The 15,714-nt window shown below is 43.4% G+C and overlaps 1 protein-coding gene across 1 annotated transcript in view; it reads right to left on the bottom strand.

The window, feature by feature from the left end:
* The window catches only part of LOC109921859 (sodium channel protein type 4 subunit alpha-like), a 1,322,739-nt gene that overhangs the window by 744,001 nt on the left and 563,024 nt on the right, over window positions 1-15,714 (bottom strand). The gene's annotated exons all lie outside the window — the stretch shown is intronic.

A 15,714-nucleotide genomic window follows, 5' to 3' on the forward strand; every position in this document is an offset into this window, starting at 1 on the left:
AAAATAAAGAGGGGTATAGAGAGAGTGAATGGAAGTTTTTTCTCCCTCTAGGATGGGGGATTTCAAGACTAGGGGCATAATTTTGATGTGAGAGGACAGAGATTTAAAAAAGACATAGGGGCAAATTTTTTACACAGAGTGTGGTTCATGTGTGGAATGAACCTCTTGAGGAAGTGGTGGATGTGGGTACAATTACAACATTGAAAAGACATTTGGATAAGTACATGAATAGGAAAGATTTGGAAGGGTATATGCCAGAAGCAGGCAGATGGGACTAGTTTAGTTTGGGTTCAAAAACAGAAGTTGCTGGAAAAGCTCAGCAGGTCTGGCAACATCTGTGAAGAAAAGTCGGAGTTAACGTTTGGGTTGGTAACACTGCTTCAATTTGGTTTTGTTTGACATGAACTGGTTGGACTGAAGCGTCTATTTTGTGCTGTATGACTCCATGGCTCTGATTCATCTTAAATCTATGAACTGTTAAGTTTCAATACAAGACTGATAGACCTTTGATAATCAAAGCTAATAAGGAAGATGGGAGACTTTGGGTGTATGAAGATAAGTTGTAAATCAGCCATGGTCTCATGGAACTGCAGAACAGTCTTGTAGGCCAATTTTTTTTATTCATTCACAGGATGAGGGCATCGCTGACTGGGCCAGCATTTATTGCCCATCCCTAATTGCCCAGCGGGCAGTTGAGAGTCAACCACATTGCTGTGGTTCTGGAGTCACATGTAGGTCAGACCAGGTAAGGATGGCAGTTTCCTTCCCTAAAGGGCATTAGTGAGCCAGGTGGGGTATTTCCGACAATCGACAATGGATTCACGGTCATTATTAGACTCTTAATTCCGGATTTTTATAAAATTGGATTCAAACCCAACTGTGGTGGGATTCAAACCCAGGTCGGCAAAGCATTATATGGGTCTCTAGGTTAACAGTCCTGCAATAATACCACCAGGCCATCACCTCCCCTAATGGCTAATGGCCCCGAAATGGCCTCCTCGTGTTCCTTTGCTCCTGTACAATGTGCAGCCAGGCACCCATCATAAGTTTAAAGCCTCCAATGAGTTCAAGGTTCATAGAACATAGAACATAGAACAATACAGCACAGTACAGGCCCTTCGGCCCATGATATTGTGCCGAACTTTTACCCTTATCCTAAGGTCTATCTAACCTCCACCTCTACCTTATACTATCATCCATATGTCTACTAATAGCCACTTAAATGTCCCTAATGAGGCCGACTCCACTACCCTCTCAGGCAATGCATTCCACGCTCCAACCACTCTCTGAGTGAAAAGCCTACCTCTGATGTCTCCCCTGTACCTACCTCCACTCACTTTAAAACTATGCCCCCTTGTAATAGCTACCTCCACCCTAGGAAAAAGTCTCTGGCTGTCTACTCTATCTATACCTCTGATCATTTTGTACACCTCATTAATCTTGTGCTCCCAATTGAAAGCTACAGTTCAGTGGAGGGTTGCTTGGAATGCTATGCTGGGCAGGTTATTTCAGATCTTTAGAAAATGTCCACTGCTCCAGTAATGACAGTTTGTCCATCTGATATTCCAGTCGGCAATGCCAGCGTAACCTTGAAGAAAACACCCACTTGGCTTATTGAAAGCCATTGTTTCAATGTGCCCAGCAGTCTTCTGTGCCCTGTGCCTGATTATAACACTCAGATAAAGATGGCCATATAATCGTGCTGGTAAATGGGATTAGTGTAGATATGGTGGTGCAGACTCGATGGGTTGAAGGACCTCGCTTCTGCTGTCTGGCTCTGTATTTAAAACAAAAGATCAGTTCTCAGTGCTCATCTGAAGGCTTCACATTATCGTTGAAATTGCCTTGTCCCTTGTGTCAGATCTCCAATGTAAGTCAGCATTGTGTAAAGTAACATTTAATGTAAGATTAAATTTGGTTGGTGTGTAAGGCCTGGCAACTTGCTGAAGCAATCTTAAGTTTGGTGTGATGTGACATTTTCATATTCGCGGTCCATGGATTGTTTCATGACAAAACCAGTGGTGCGTTCAGATTCAATTCCACCTCATCCCAAATACATTTTAATTTTCTCTAGCTTTTCATTTTTCATTCAGTTAACGCCAGCCTGATGTGAGGATGAGTCAGGCAGTAATGTGCTGACGTGGGCTGTGCAGTCAGCCACATTTCAGCCCCACAGAACACGAGAGCCCTTGAAACTGTTACCTGCTCCATCCTTACACTCACTGGCCTGGCCTTGCAATGGCCCAATTTCAAACATTTCCATTCTTGACTTCAAATCCCTTCCATGACTCGAAGATTTGTATTCCCCACTTGAGATCTGTATTCTCCTCCTGTTGAGTAAAGGCTCAAATCTGTCCTTAACTCTAAGAATAGCCTCTGAGCAAGTGGGTAACAAGCTGCAACGTGGAGACAATAGGATCCAGTCTGTACAATATCTAGAGATGATTTGTCTTACCATCCTTGTACGCAGTTGTGTTCAATAAAACCCGCTGGTCTTCAATCACCTGATATGACTCCACCAGCTGAGATATCTACACTTCTCAAATCCTGGTCTCTTCCACATTCTCTGCTCTGAATCCATCATTGGTTGTTATGTTTCCTGAGATCAGGAACTGTCCCTCCCACTGCCTCCAAAGATGAAGAATCATCTATATTCGAAGCATTAGCTTGCTCTCTCTCTATGAATGCTGCCTGACCCGCTGTGATCTCCAGCACTTTTTGTTTTCAGTACAGATTCCAGCATCTGTAATTATTTGCACTTCCAACCCTCTGCCACTCTACATCCCTTCCTCTTCCTTTAAGCAGCTCTTTAAAACCTACCAAATCTAAATTCTGGTCCCTGTCCAATAATCTGGGGCTCAGTGCATTATTTGCTTTATAACTCTCCTGTGGATCTCTTCAGGATATTTTACAAAGCTAAAAGCAGCATATAAATGCAAATTGATGTTCTCGTAGGGGACTTCTGTCAATGGGAGATTTTGGAGGGGGCATGTTTTACCACAAAATACAGGAGCAGAATTAGTCCATTGAGTCTGCTCTGACATTCAAACATGGCTGATAGTTTTCTCAACCCATTCTCCTGCCTTCTCCCCAAAACCTTTAATCCTCTTATTAATCAAAAATTTGCCTAACTCTGTCTTAAATACACTCAATGACTTGGCTTCCACAGCCCGCTGCAGCAATGAGTTCCACAGATTAACCACTCTCTGGCTGAAGAAATCCCCCCTTGTTCCAGTTCTAAAGGGTTGTCCCTTCACTCTGAGGCTGTGCCCTCGGGTCCTAGTCTCTCCTCCTAGTGGAAACATCTTCTCCTCATCCACTCTATCCAGGCCTCTCACTATTTGAAAGTCTAATTCAACCCTTGGTAGCCTACACTGTCCTACATGTTCTGTGGTAACACAACTTTGTCTCAGCCACTTCTTTATTTCTCCATTTAAAGATTCTCCCATCTCTGCCTTTAAGTGACACACATTAATTTCCACTAAGGCCTTCCTTTTTATATACTTGGAAATGCTCTTACAATCTGTTTTATTATTTCTCTCTGGTTCGCTTCTTAGAGTCAGGGATGGTGCCAGAGGACTGGAGAATTGCAAGTGTTCCATCCTTTATGAAAGAAGGATATTAAGATAAATGCAGAAACTATATTGTAGTCCATTTAAATTGGTGATGGTGATCTTCTAGAAACAACCAGTCAGGAAAATTCATTGTCACGTGGGCAAATGCAGATTAATTTAGGAAAGTCAACATGGTTTTCTTAACGGTGTAATCTTAACCACTTTGCTAGAATGTTTTGAAGAGGTAACAGGGAGTGTTAATAGGGCAATGCTGCAAATGTCTAAAAGGATTTTCAAAAGGCATTAAAAAGTATTTGGTAAAGTGCTGCACAGCAGTCTGTGAGCAAAGTTGGAGCACAATGAAGTAAAGGAACAGTAACAAGATGGATGTGAAATTGGCTGAATGATAGTGCTGTGGACCAGACCAAACCTCCTCAAAACACATCAAAGAGATAACCTGAGGGCCTAGGCTTTCTTATTTTAGAAGCAAGTGTCAGGCATTGCATTCCAAATGCAATTCAATTGGTCAAACTATCAGGCTTCAAGCAAAACGCACTTTATTTTTATGCTGCTGTTAAAATACAGATACAACAAAAATAAAAGAATTGGCTTAACTGTCACTCTATTGAAATGCTTAACAAAATAATATGTATTAACTACTACTCATTAAGTGTTCCAAAACAGTAACATCCTATAAACACCTTTGGCAAAGGCAAATTCAGTAAAATATATTGTCCCACATGCAGCCCACTCTCCCAGGGGAGGCAATGGCCTAGTGGTATTATCATGGGATTGTTAATCCAGAGACTTGTGTAATGTCCTGGGGGCCCAGGTTCAAATCCTGCTGTGGCAGATGGTAGAATTGGAGTTCAATAAACATCTGGAGTTAAGAATCTAATGTTGACCATAAAGCCATAGTTGATTGTTTGGAAATCCCCTGTGGTTCAACTAATGTCCTTTAGGAAGGGAAACTGCCATCTCTTACCTGGTCTGGCCTACATGTGACTCCAGACCCACAGCAATGTGGTTGACTCTTAACTGCCCTCTAGGCAAGTAGAGATGGGTAATAAATGCTGCCTAGCCAGCAAAGCCCCTCAACAAATGAATTAAGAAAAATTCTAGCAGCAGGAAGGGAATTCTAGCTTTTAGCTGTAACAGAGAGAGGAATAAGAGCTTCCACATCCAACTTTGAGATCCAAGCAACTGCTGAAAGTTAAAAATAAAAATCTTGGTTCTGTGGGAGTTTGACCCCATCCACTCAGGCTGTTTCTATTGTTCCAACTTTTAAAAAAAAAGCAAGGCCTCACAACTGTTTAAAACAGAGAACAGTACAGCATAGGAACAGGCCCTTCGGCCCACAATGTTGTGCCAAACATGACGCCAAATGAAACTAATCCCTTCTACCTGCTCTTGGTCCATATCCCTCCATTCCTTTCATTTCATGTGCTCATCTATAAGTCCCTTAAATGCCCCTGTTGTACTTATCCCCACCACCACCTCTGGCAGTGCATTCCAAACTCCTACCACTCTATGTGTAAAAAACATGCCCCTCACGTCTCATTTGAACCTTCCCCATCTCACCTTAAATGCATGTCCCCTGGTGTTAGACATTTCAACTCTGGGAAAAAGATTCTGACCATCAACCCTATCTATCCATCTTGTAATTTTATAGACTTCTAACAGGTTTCCCTTCAGCCTCAATCGCTGCAGAGAAAACAACACAAGTTTTTCTAGCCTCTCCTTACAGCTCATACCCTCTAATCCAGGCAGTATCCTGGTAAATCTCTTCTGCACCCTCTTCAAAGTCTCCACATGCTTCCTATAATGCGGCGACCAGAATTGAATGCAATACTCTAAGTGTGGCCTAGTCAAAGTCTTATAAAGCTGCAACATGACATCCTGACTCTTGTACTCAATTCCCTGACCAATACTTTATTGGCTCCGAGCAGACTGCTCTCCATCTCTGTCCCAAACTTTCCTCATGAGAAAAAAAAAAGGACAAAATACACCTCTTAAAGCCATAGTATCATTCCAATATTCCTCGCTGAGAACTCTGCTATATTTATAAAAACTATCCTTTAATTCTTTGATAGGTCACCCAGAATCATGTGCACAACATCATTCATTTACACATGCCGTACTATCAGGTTCCTCTCTGCCTCCCGCTAGTTCTCGTTTGCCTATTCCTTCACATTGCTTGTCCACAAAAAGTCTTGCTCTTCCTCAGCTGCTGTTGCCATGGAAGCAGTATCCAGGCAGTATTCTGTAAATGCTGCTGTGCCTTCGCGCATGGCACCGAGTTCCATTTTCAGCTCTTTCGGAGAGGTCTATCATGCCTCTCCTAGTTTTTATTCTCATTGGCTACGCTCTCTCTCCTTCACATATTTTCTGTCTGCCACACTTAAAAAGGCTTCGCGTGTTTAGCTCAGCCTGGCTCCAGATTCAGCAGCCATAGAGAGGTTTCAATCGGACGTAACGTTTGATTAAAACGCGTGTACACGAGAGCTACAAATTTTAATTTTTGTCACATCAGTAAGACAAGGTGGGGAATGTTCCATGTTACACACCAGCCGCTGGTTGGCTATAAGCAAAATCTGAAACAAATCCTGGAGCACTGAGAATGCTGGAGAAACTCAGCAGGCCCAGCAGTGTGAGGAGAGAGAGAGAGAGAGAGAGAGACAGGGTTAAGGTTTCAAGTCTTGTATGACTCTGTTCAGGACAGTCAGGAATGGTGCCACTGTTTGTGCTAATCCTGTCTAATCAGATTCAATGTGTAGAGTATTCCAGCAGATAGCACATCAGATTAGTAAATAAGCAAAAAAAAAACATTAACAGACATTATTACTGTGCATCTGAAATCGATTCTTCATATGGTTATGAATATTTACTTTTTTTGGGGTTTTAGGAGAGTGCGCAAATGAGAAGCTTTATGTTCTTAGTTAATGAATGTTGGTTTATGCTTGTGAAGGCAAAACTGAATAGGAAACGGGGGAAAACGCTCCGCTGGCTGGAGTCAAAACTGGCATTGGTTGTTGGAAGCCAGTCAATGGGGTGGCACGGTGGTTCAGTGGTTAGCACTGCTGCCTCACAGGGCCCCAGGGCCCCAGGTTTGATTCCACCTTTGGGTGACTCTCTGTGTGGAGTTTGCACATTCTCCCCGTGTCTGTGTTGGTTTCTGCTGGGTGCTCCAGTTCACTCCCACGTTCCAAAGATAAGCAGCATAGATGAATTAGCCATGAGAAATTGGGGTTACAGGGATTAGGAGTGGGTCTGGGTGGGATGCTCTTCTGAGGGTCAGTGTGAGCTTGATGGGCTGAATGGCCTTCTCACACTGTAGGGTTTTTATGATCTCAGCTCCAGGACATCTCTGCAGGAGTTCCTCAAGATAGTATCCTAGGCTCATCCGTCTTTTAGCTGCTTCATCAATGACCTTCCATCATAAGACCAGAACCAGGAATGATTGCCTAATATTCAGCAACATCCCTGACTCCTCAGATCCTGAAGTGGCCCATGGACATGGACAACAGGCCTGGCCAACATTCAGCCTTTAGCAGGTTAGAGGCTGGGGATTCTTAGGTGAGCAACTCACTTTCTTATTCCCAAAATACTACTTACCCTTTACAAGCCACAAGTCAGGAGCATTCTGGAATATGCTCCATGTGCCTCAGTGACTCGAACGTCACGCTGAAAGCTCAATATCATCCGAAAGAAATCAGTTCACAGACGGTCTCCCCATCCACCAACTTAAACATTTACTCCCCCCACCACTGACACACAGGGGAGCAGTGTGTATCATCAACAAGATGCCCAGCCATAACTCGCCCAGGATCCTCAGACAGCACCTTCCAAACCACAGATCTCTCACGTCCAGGAGAACAATGTCAACAGATGAAAAGGAACCCCAAAACCTGAAAATTCCCCTCCTGACACCACCCTGATTTGGGAATATATTGCTGCTCTTTCAATGTCACTGGGACATAATCCTGAGCCATTCTTCCCTGTGGCATTGTGGGTGTACCAATCCCAGAACGCTCTGCAGCGGCTCAAGAAAGCAACTCACTGAGGGCAGTTAGGGATGCTCAAAAAATTGCTGGCTCGGTCAACGACATCTGCGTCCTATGAAAGAATGGCACAAAGAATAAATGCTGGCAGAGGATTGTAAGGCAATAGGTACATGCGGTTAAAACAATATCATCATCACCAATCCTGTGGTTGGTCAGTGGTTTCAACCGGAGAGCAGCAGTTCATGATGATCAATAAAAACTGAAAGAACTGTGGATGTTGTAAATCAGGAGCTAAAACAAAGCTGCTGGAAAAGTTCAGCAGGTTCTGAGGAAGTTCATTTCTGAGGAAGGGTCACCGGACCCAAAACGCTGACTCTTTTTTTCTTCACAGATGCTGCCAGTCCTGCTGAGCTTTTCCAGCAATTTTGTTCATGATGATCGATGTTTGTTTTGGGTTGGATTTACATTCAGGTGGAGACTAATGTGATCTCGAGATATTTTCACCCAAGTGGCCTTGAGAGAGGTTATGTCTCTTGTACTGGGTGAAGTTCCTCTGTACAAATGGACACGACAACATGAGACAGCATTATTAATAGTCAATATTCGAAGCTGAGCACTCAGAAGAAGGAAGTCATGCATGGTGGAGCTTAAGAGTTTGTATAACGTAATATGTTATCGATCTTCTGTTCAGTTGCAAAGATCTACTTCTTATGTTTGGTCCTGAGCTACCAAATATATATATTTTTTCTTATTTGCACAACTGAGTAAACCTCATTAAGCCCATTAGCTACTGAGTCATATTTATCAGAAGGTCATATTTATCATCCTCTGTACTTTGGCATGACTCACTGGGGTAGCACTGGAAATCAAACCCCACTATATTCCTGCTGTCTCTGTACACTTTTCACGGTGCTCCCGTACTTCTGTTCTTGAGTACTCATGACAACAAAACCTAATTCTAAGAGTCTAAAAATAATGTGAGGACATTTAGTCAAACGATCCTGATGGCTGAACTCAGCTGAAAAGAAAATGCTCACTAGGTTTCTGGTCCTCTCTACAAAATAACTTTTGTTATAAACAAATTATCTTTAACAAATGATGATGAGGAAATATTAATTGCTAATTTCTAACCCTTTTAAATCCCGACCCTCCCTTCACAAATAGACAGAATGACAGCCAAGTCATCGATGTTAAATAGAACATAGAACAGAGCATAGAACAGTACAGCACAGTACAGGCCCTTCGGCCCATGATGTTGTGCCGAACTTTCACCCTAAACCTAAGGTCTATCTAACCTCCACCCCTACCTTATACTATCATCCATATGCCTATCTAATAGCCACTTAAATGCCCCTAATGAGGCCGACTCCACTACCCTCTCCGGCAATGCATTCCACGCCCCGACCACTCTCTGAGTAAAGAACCTACCTCTGATGTCTCCCCTGTACCTACCTCCACTCACTTTAAAACTATGCCCCCTTGTAATAGCTACCTCCATCCTAGGAGGAAAGTCTCTGGCTGTCTACTCCATCTACCTAAGGGTGGAAGAGAAAAATCACAGGAACTCAGCTCATTAACATCAAGACTAACATTCAATTTCAGATCATCATCATAGAATTCCTACAGTGTGGAAGCAGACCATTCAGCCCATCAAGTCAACACTGACCTTCTGAAGAGCATCCCATCCTGACCCATCCCCCTACCCCAAAACCCTGCATTTCCCATTCATCCCTGGGCACTTTGGACAATGTAGCATGGCCAATCCACCCAACCTGCACGTCTTTGAACTGTGGGAGGAAACTAGAGCACCGGGAGGAAATCCACACAGATACAGGGAGAATGCGCAAATTCCACACAGACAGTTGCCCAAGGGTGGAATCAAACATGGGTCCCTGACGCTGTGAGGCAGCAGTGCTAACCACTGCACCATTTGAATTCCATAAGCTGCCATAGGATTGGAACCCGGTTCACTGGATTGCAAGCCCAGTGACAAATTACTATACTAGCATCTCCCCAACCTTAGTAACAATGAACTAGATCGTGTTCTCTACTGTGTGAGTAATAAGCATTCCTCAAGGAAATCTGGGGAACGGGCTTCTGATGGAGAGCTTTGCATATACTAACATTCAATGAAATTATAATACTCAACTCCCCTTTCCTGCCTTTTTCCCCATAACCCTTGATCCCCTTCCTGATTAAAAATCTATCTCAGCTTTGAGCGTTCCCACCCACCATCCCACTCCAATACTTTTATAATTAGTATTCAAAGAAAATGAACAATACATCATAATTTTATTTAATGCCTCTAATTTTTCTGCTCGGTGCCATCTGTAAAATGCACTGATCTGGTTTCTAGAGTTAAGCCCCACTGCCAGTATGATGCACACTGAATGTGTCATGTAAGTTTGCTCATGTAACATAAACCATGGGTTCTTGTTGAGACAAATGTCCTGAACTTTATTTACAACACTAATACTGCTATAAATCTCAGACTGACACGAAGCCTGGGTTCTGTGCTCATTGATATATTATATTAGATGACTGTAACACTACGTGTGGCTGAATAACTGACTACTCACTGCATTGATTCCATCGCACTGAGCTGTGAAGGTGAGGCAAGGACCTATATATTATTGTGATGTCATCTACCTGTCTTAAAGGCTCAGCGATTGTCTGGTCTGAAATCCATGTAAAAATACAGGATGCACTATATAATTTACTGATGCTCCTTTTAAAACCACCTTCCAGATCTTATATTAAAAAACCCTGCAGTGTGGAAAGAGACCATTTTGCCCACTGAGTCCATACCAATCCTCCGAAAGACATCCCACCCAGACCCAGCCAACCCCCACCATTTCCCATGGCCAATTCACCTAACCTGCATATCTTTGGAAGTTGGGAGGAAACCAGAGCACCCAGAAAAACTGGGGAGGATGTGCAAACTCCACACAGATAGTCACCCAAGGCTGGAATTGAACCTAGATTGCTAGCACTGTGAGGCAGATGTGCTGACCACTGAGCCACTGCGCTACTGTAGGTCCATGACCTTCACCACCTAGAAGGACAAGGGCAGCAGATGCATGGTAATAGCACCACTTGCAAATGCCCCTCCAAGCCATCCTGACTGAATCACCGCACTGTCACCAGGTCAAAATCCTGGAACTGTCTCCCTCAGGGCATTGTGGGTCAGCAGCGGTTCAAGAAGGCAGCTCACCACCACCTTCTCTGGGGCAATAAGGGAAGGGCAATATTTAAACAAGTCACCAACCTTGTGAATGATTGAAAAGAAAGCCCAGGCCAATTGTGGAGGATTGGTAATCCGACTCTGTTCCTCTGCTACCTTTCACAATGGACCTGTTTAAAATTGTATTGGCATATCTCTCCTTAGCCAAGATGCATAGTTCTGCTCTTCAATGCCATTTAAAGATTAGGAAAGAGCGCAGAGTGGGAATACCAATGGGAACATTCTGGTCTGTATAAACTAGGCACTTATTGGTTAACCCTTTGGGATGGCTATGAATTGACGGAACGGATCCACTAAGAGCTTGAAGAATGACTTTAAATTTTCTTTAACAAGCTGCAGCATCCTTTAACTGTGACCTTTGACCCCTCTCAAATTCTCAGACTAAAGAAAGACGGTTTGAAACAAGACTGATCGAATGTCTGTAAAAATCTGTGTATAGTCTCTACAGATAATTTCATGTGTTCAAAAGTCATGGCTGACTTAGTCATAGAGTCATACAGCACAGAAACAGACCCTTCAGTCCAACCAGTCCATGCTGACCAGAATCCCAAACTAAACTAGTCCTACCTGCCTGCTCCTGGCCCACATTCCTCCAAACCTTTCCTATTCATGTACTTATCCAAATGTATTTTAAACATTGTAACTGTGCCCTCATCCATTACTTCCTCAGGAGGTTCATTCCACACACAAACCATCTGTGTGAAAAAAATGCCCCTCACGTCTTTTTTAAAATCTCTCCTCTCACCTTGAAAGTATGGCCGCTAGTCTTGAAAACCCCCATCCTAGAGAAAAGACAACTGCCATTAACCCTATCTATACCCCTTATGATTTTATAAACCTCTACAAAGTTACTTCTCAACCTCCTATACTCCAGTGAAAAAAGTCCCAGCCAATCCAGCCTTTCTTTATAATTCAAGCCTTCCATACCAGGCAAAATCTTGGTAAATCTCTTCTGAACCCTCTCGAACTTAATAATATCCTTCCTATAACTGGACGACCAGAACTGGAGACTTCTAGCCAGAGTGCATTTGACACAGAACTGGTTGGTCCTGCTGATTATGCTTCAGTCTGATCAGAATTATCAATGTGCCCCCATTAACTTCAGATGGAAATTAACCTATTTAAAGGTTAATGTTATGGAGCTAACTTTCTGTGGGCTAGAATCATTTTGAGGGGATTGCAAAACGAGGAGTGTCGAGAAAGGTGTTGTTAAGTGCATATACACACAGAGTTAGAAAGACAGGTATCTAGACAATTAGACAACCAGCTCTACACACAACTAAATAAATTGTTAAATAGATTATCAAAATAATAGTTATGATTAAATAAACAGACAAGCAAATGGATTGACAGATAAATAGTTAAATTGATAGATCAAAAGGTGTGCAATATTATCAATAAGTTATAGAATTGCTGTGGTGCAGAAGGATGCCACTTGGCCCATCGAGTCTGTGCCAACACTTTAACTTAGTGCTAATCTCCTGTCTTTTCCCCGTAACACTGCACTTGTTTCTATGATAAATAGCTTAATATCTATTTAGTACAAAGCAGCCACTTGATTATCAGCCTGTCCAGCACCTTAGATATCACTTCCTCTACCACCGACGCACAGCGACAGCAGTGTGTACCATGTACAAGATATACCGCAGCGACTCACTAAGCCTCCTCTTGATAGCACCTTCCAAATGCGCGACCTCTAACAGCTCTATCCTAGCTGGAGAATGGGTTCACTTTGAGCCTGTTCACGTAGTGAGCCAGGAATTATTAGTGAACCCACGGGCAGCTGTTGTTGGTAGACATCAATAAACAGCAGCTGCGCCTTCTCATTAATTCCTTTCCAACTGACTATCTGAAGAAAACATCGGACAACAATCTGTGAAATGCTGGGATTGTGGAAATATCTCTGCCACAGTGAGGCTCCCCTGTCCCTTTCTTCAGCATGAGCACAGTCACAGTGTAGGATGCTCACTGCTCCCCATTATCGAACTATTGGTCCATCATTTACAGCGGGGAAGGCCAAAGGGAGATTTAACAGAGGCTTTCAGAAACATGAGGATTTTTGACAGCTTAAATTAACAGAAATTGAGTTCAGTAATAGAAGGATTAGTAACTGGAGGTCAGAGGTGTGAAGACATTGGCAAAAGAAGTAAATTTGAGATGAAGGGAATTTGTCTTAAGCACTCTGGTGTTATATTTTGGAATGCAATGCCTTGAGGCAACGGGGAAAACTGATTCAGAATAATTTCAGAAGGGAATTGAATCAATACTTTAAATAGGAAATGTTTGCAGACCTACAGGGTGAAGCCAAGGGAATGAGGCTAATTGGATAGCTCTTTCCCAGAGCTTGCACAAGCTTGATGGGCCAAATAGCTTCATTAAGTGCTGTACAATTCCAAGGTTAATACTCTGCAACACTCTTCATAATGTTGTCCCAGCTATGCGGCAATTAGACCTTCAGTTCCCAACATTTTCATTTTGTGCTAGCTTCCATATTATGGGGTGTTCACCTTGGTTTTGACATTCAGAAACCTCACAGAAGGAGACCATTCAGCCCATCATGACTGCACCAGCTCATTGAACGAGCATTATTACCTAGAACCGATCTCCTGCCTTTCCCCTGCATCCTGCTTCTATCCAAATAATTATCCAATGCCCTGGAGCCCGGTGTGCAGTAGTGTATTGCACGGATCAATACTTGGTCCATTATTGTTTGTGATATTCATAAATGATGTGGATGAGAACATGGGAGGGATGATCAGTAAGTCTGTGGATGACATAAATATTGGCTGGGTGATGAGGAGGAAGGTCACAGGAAAATATAGACAGGTTGGTCAGATGTTCGGATCAATGGCAGATGGAATTTAACCATGATAAATGTGATGTGATGCACTTTGGAAGAAGGAATAAGACGAGAGAGTATTCAATGAATGATAGGGCTCGTGGACGCTCAGAGGAGCAAAAGGAGCTTGGGGTGCTTGTCCACGGATCCCTGAAGGTGGCAGGACAGATTAATAGGGTCGCTAAGAAAGAATACCTAGAGACATTTCTGAGGAAGGGTCACCGGACCCGAACCGTTTTTTTTTCACAGATGCTGCCAGACCTGCTGACCTTTTCCAGAAATTTTGTTTTTATTCCTGATTTACAGCATCCACAGTTCTTTCAGTTTTTATTTAGTATTCCCTTCAGTCCAATTTGTCCTCACCAACCAGATTTCCTAACCTGATCTAGTCCCATTTGCCAGCATTTGGCCCATATGAGCCCTTCCTATTCATGTATTGATCCAGATGCCTTTTAAATGTATACTGCTGTGTGCTCTGTTTCACAGAGACATGGCTTACTCCTGCCATACCTTGACTATGTCCCGCAAGCTGAGCGATTCTCCATACATCGCATGGACTGCATGACATCCTTAGATAAGGCAGAAGGATATACTTCCTGATCAACACCTCCTGGTGCTCAGACGTGGTGGCCCTGGTGAGTTACTGCTCCCCGGACCCAGAATACCTTACAGTAAATACCGTCCCTACTATCTGCTACGCGAGTTCACCTCCGCCATTTTGACAGCAGTATTCATACCACCCCAGGTGGATGGGAAGAATGCCCTGGATGAAATTTACGTGGCCACATACACTCTGGAGACAAAATTCCCCTTATTCATTGTGGCTGGCGACTTCAACCAGGCCAACCCCAAGAGGGCGCTGCCAAAGTACCACCATTACTTCTCCTGCCCCACCAGAGGACTGAACATCATTGACCACTGCTGCACAACCATCAAAGACGACTACTGCTCCATCCCCCATCCATGCCTGGGATCCCACCACAGCGCTGTGTTCCTCCTCCCAGCTTATAAGCACAAGCTGAAACGGGAGGATCCTTCACAGAAAGAAATACAACGCTGGTCCGAGGCAGCGGGAGAGCATCTCTGGGACTGCTTGGAATCGGTGGACTGGACTGTGTACAAGAACTCAGCGGAAAACTTAGACACGTACGCCAACACAGACACGGACTTCATTAACAAATGTGTGGAGGTCTGTGTACCAAAGAAGTCAATCCAGGTGTTCCCCAACCGGAAACCTTGGAAGAACCGGGAAATCCACGCTTACTGAAGACCAGGCATGTAGTATTCAAGTCGGATGACCCAGACCTATACAGAAAATCCAGTTATGATGCCCGCAAAGCCATCAGATAGACTCAATAGGTTGAAGTGCCTCTTCTCTACGGTATGATATTGTGATTCTACGAATGTTCTCTTGAATGCCTCAACCGAACCTGCATCCACCACACGCCCAGGCAATGAATTCCATATCCCAACTACGTTCTGTGAGAAAAAAAATGTTCTCACATCACTCTTGCGTCTCTTGCACATGACTTACAGGTCAATCTAAGGCAGGTGGACTGCAGTGGTTCAAGGTGGCAGCTCACTACCACCTTCACAAGGCAACTAGGGATGGGTAATAAAATACTAACCATGCAGCCATCGCCACGTCCCATGAATGAATTAAAAAAAACCCTTTAAATCCACACCTTCTCATTCTTGTTCCTTTTACGAGTGGGAACAGCTTCTCCCTATTTACTCTGTCCTGCCCACTCTTGATTTTGGAGAGCTCTATCAAATCTGCCAAGGATGAGAGACTTTAGTTACATGGATAAATTTATGAATTTGGGCTTTTTTCCTTAGAGAAGAGAATGCTTAGAGGAGATTTGGTAGAGATGTTCAGAATGATGATGGGTCTTGACAGAGAATCCATTTCTGTTAGTGAATGGGTCAAGAGCCAGAGGGCTCCAACACAAGGTGATTGTCAATAGAACTTTACTTAGGCCATGCTTGGAATATTGTGTACAGTTCTGGTCACCACACTACCAGAAGGATGTGGATGCTTTGGAGAGGGTACAGAAAAGGTTTACCAGGATA

This window comes from Rhincodon typus, chromosome 2 (assembly GCF_021869965.1).
Source record: "Rhincodon typus isolate 14 chromosome 2, sRhiTyp1.1, whole genome shotgun sequence".
NCBI classification, from domain to species: domain Eukaryota; kingdom Metazoa; phylum Chordata; class Chondrichthyes; order Orectolobiformes; family Rhincodontidae; genus Rhincodon; species Rhincodon typus.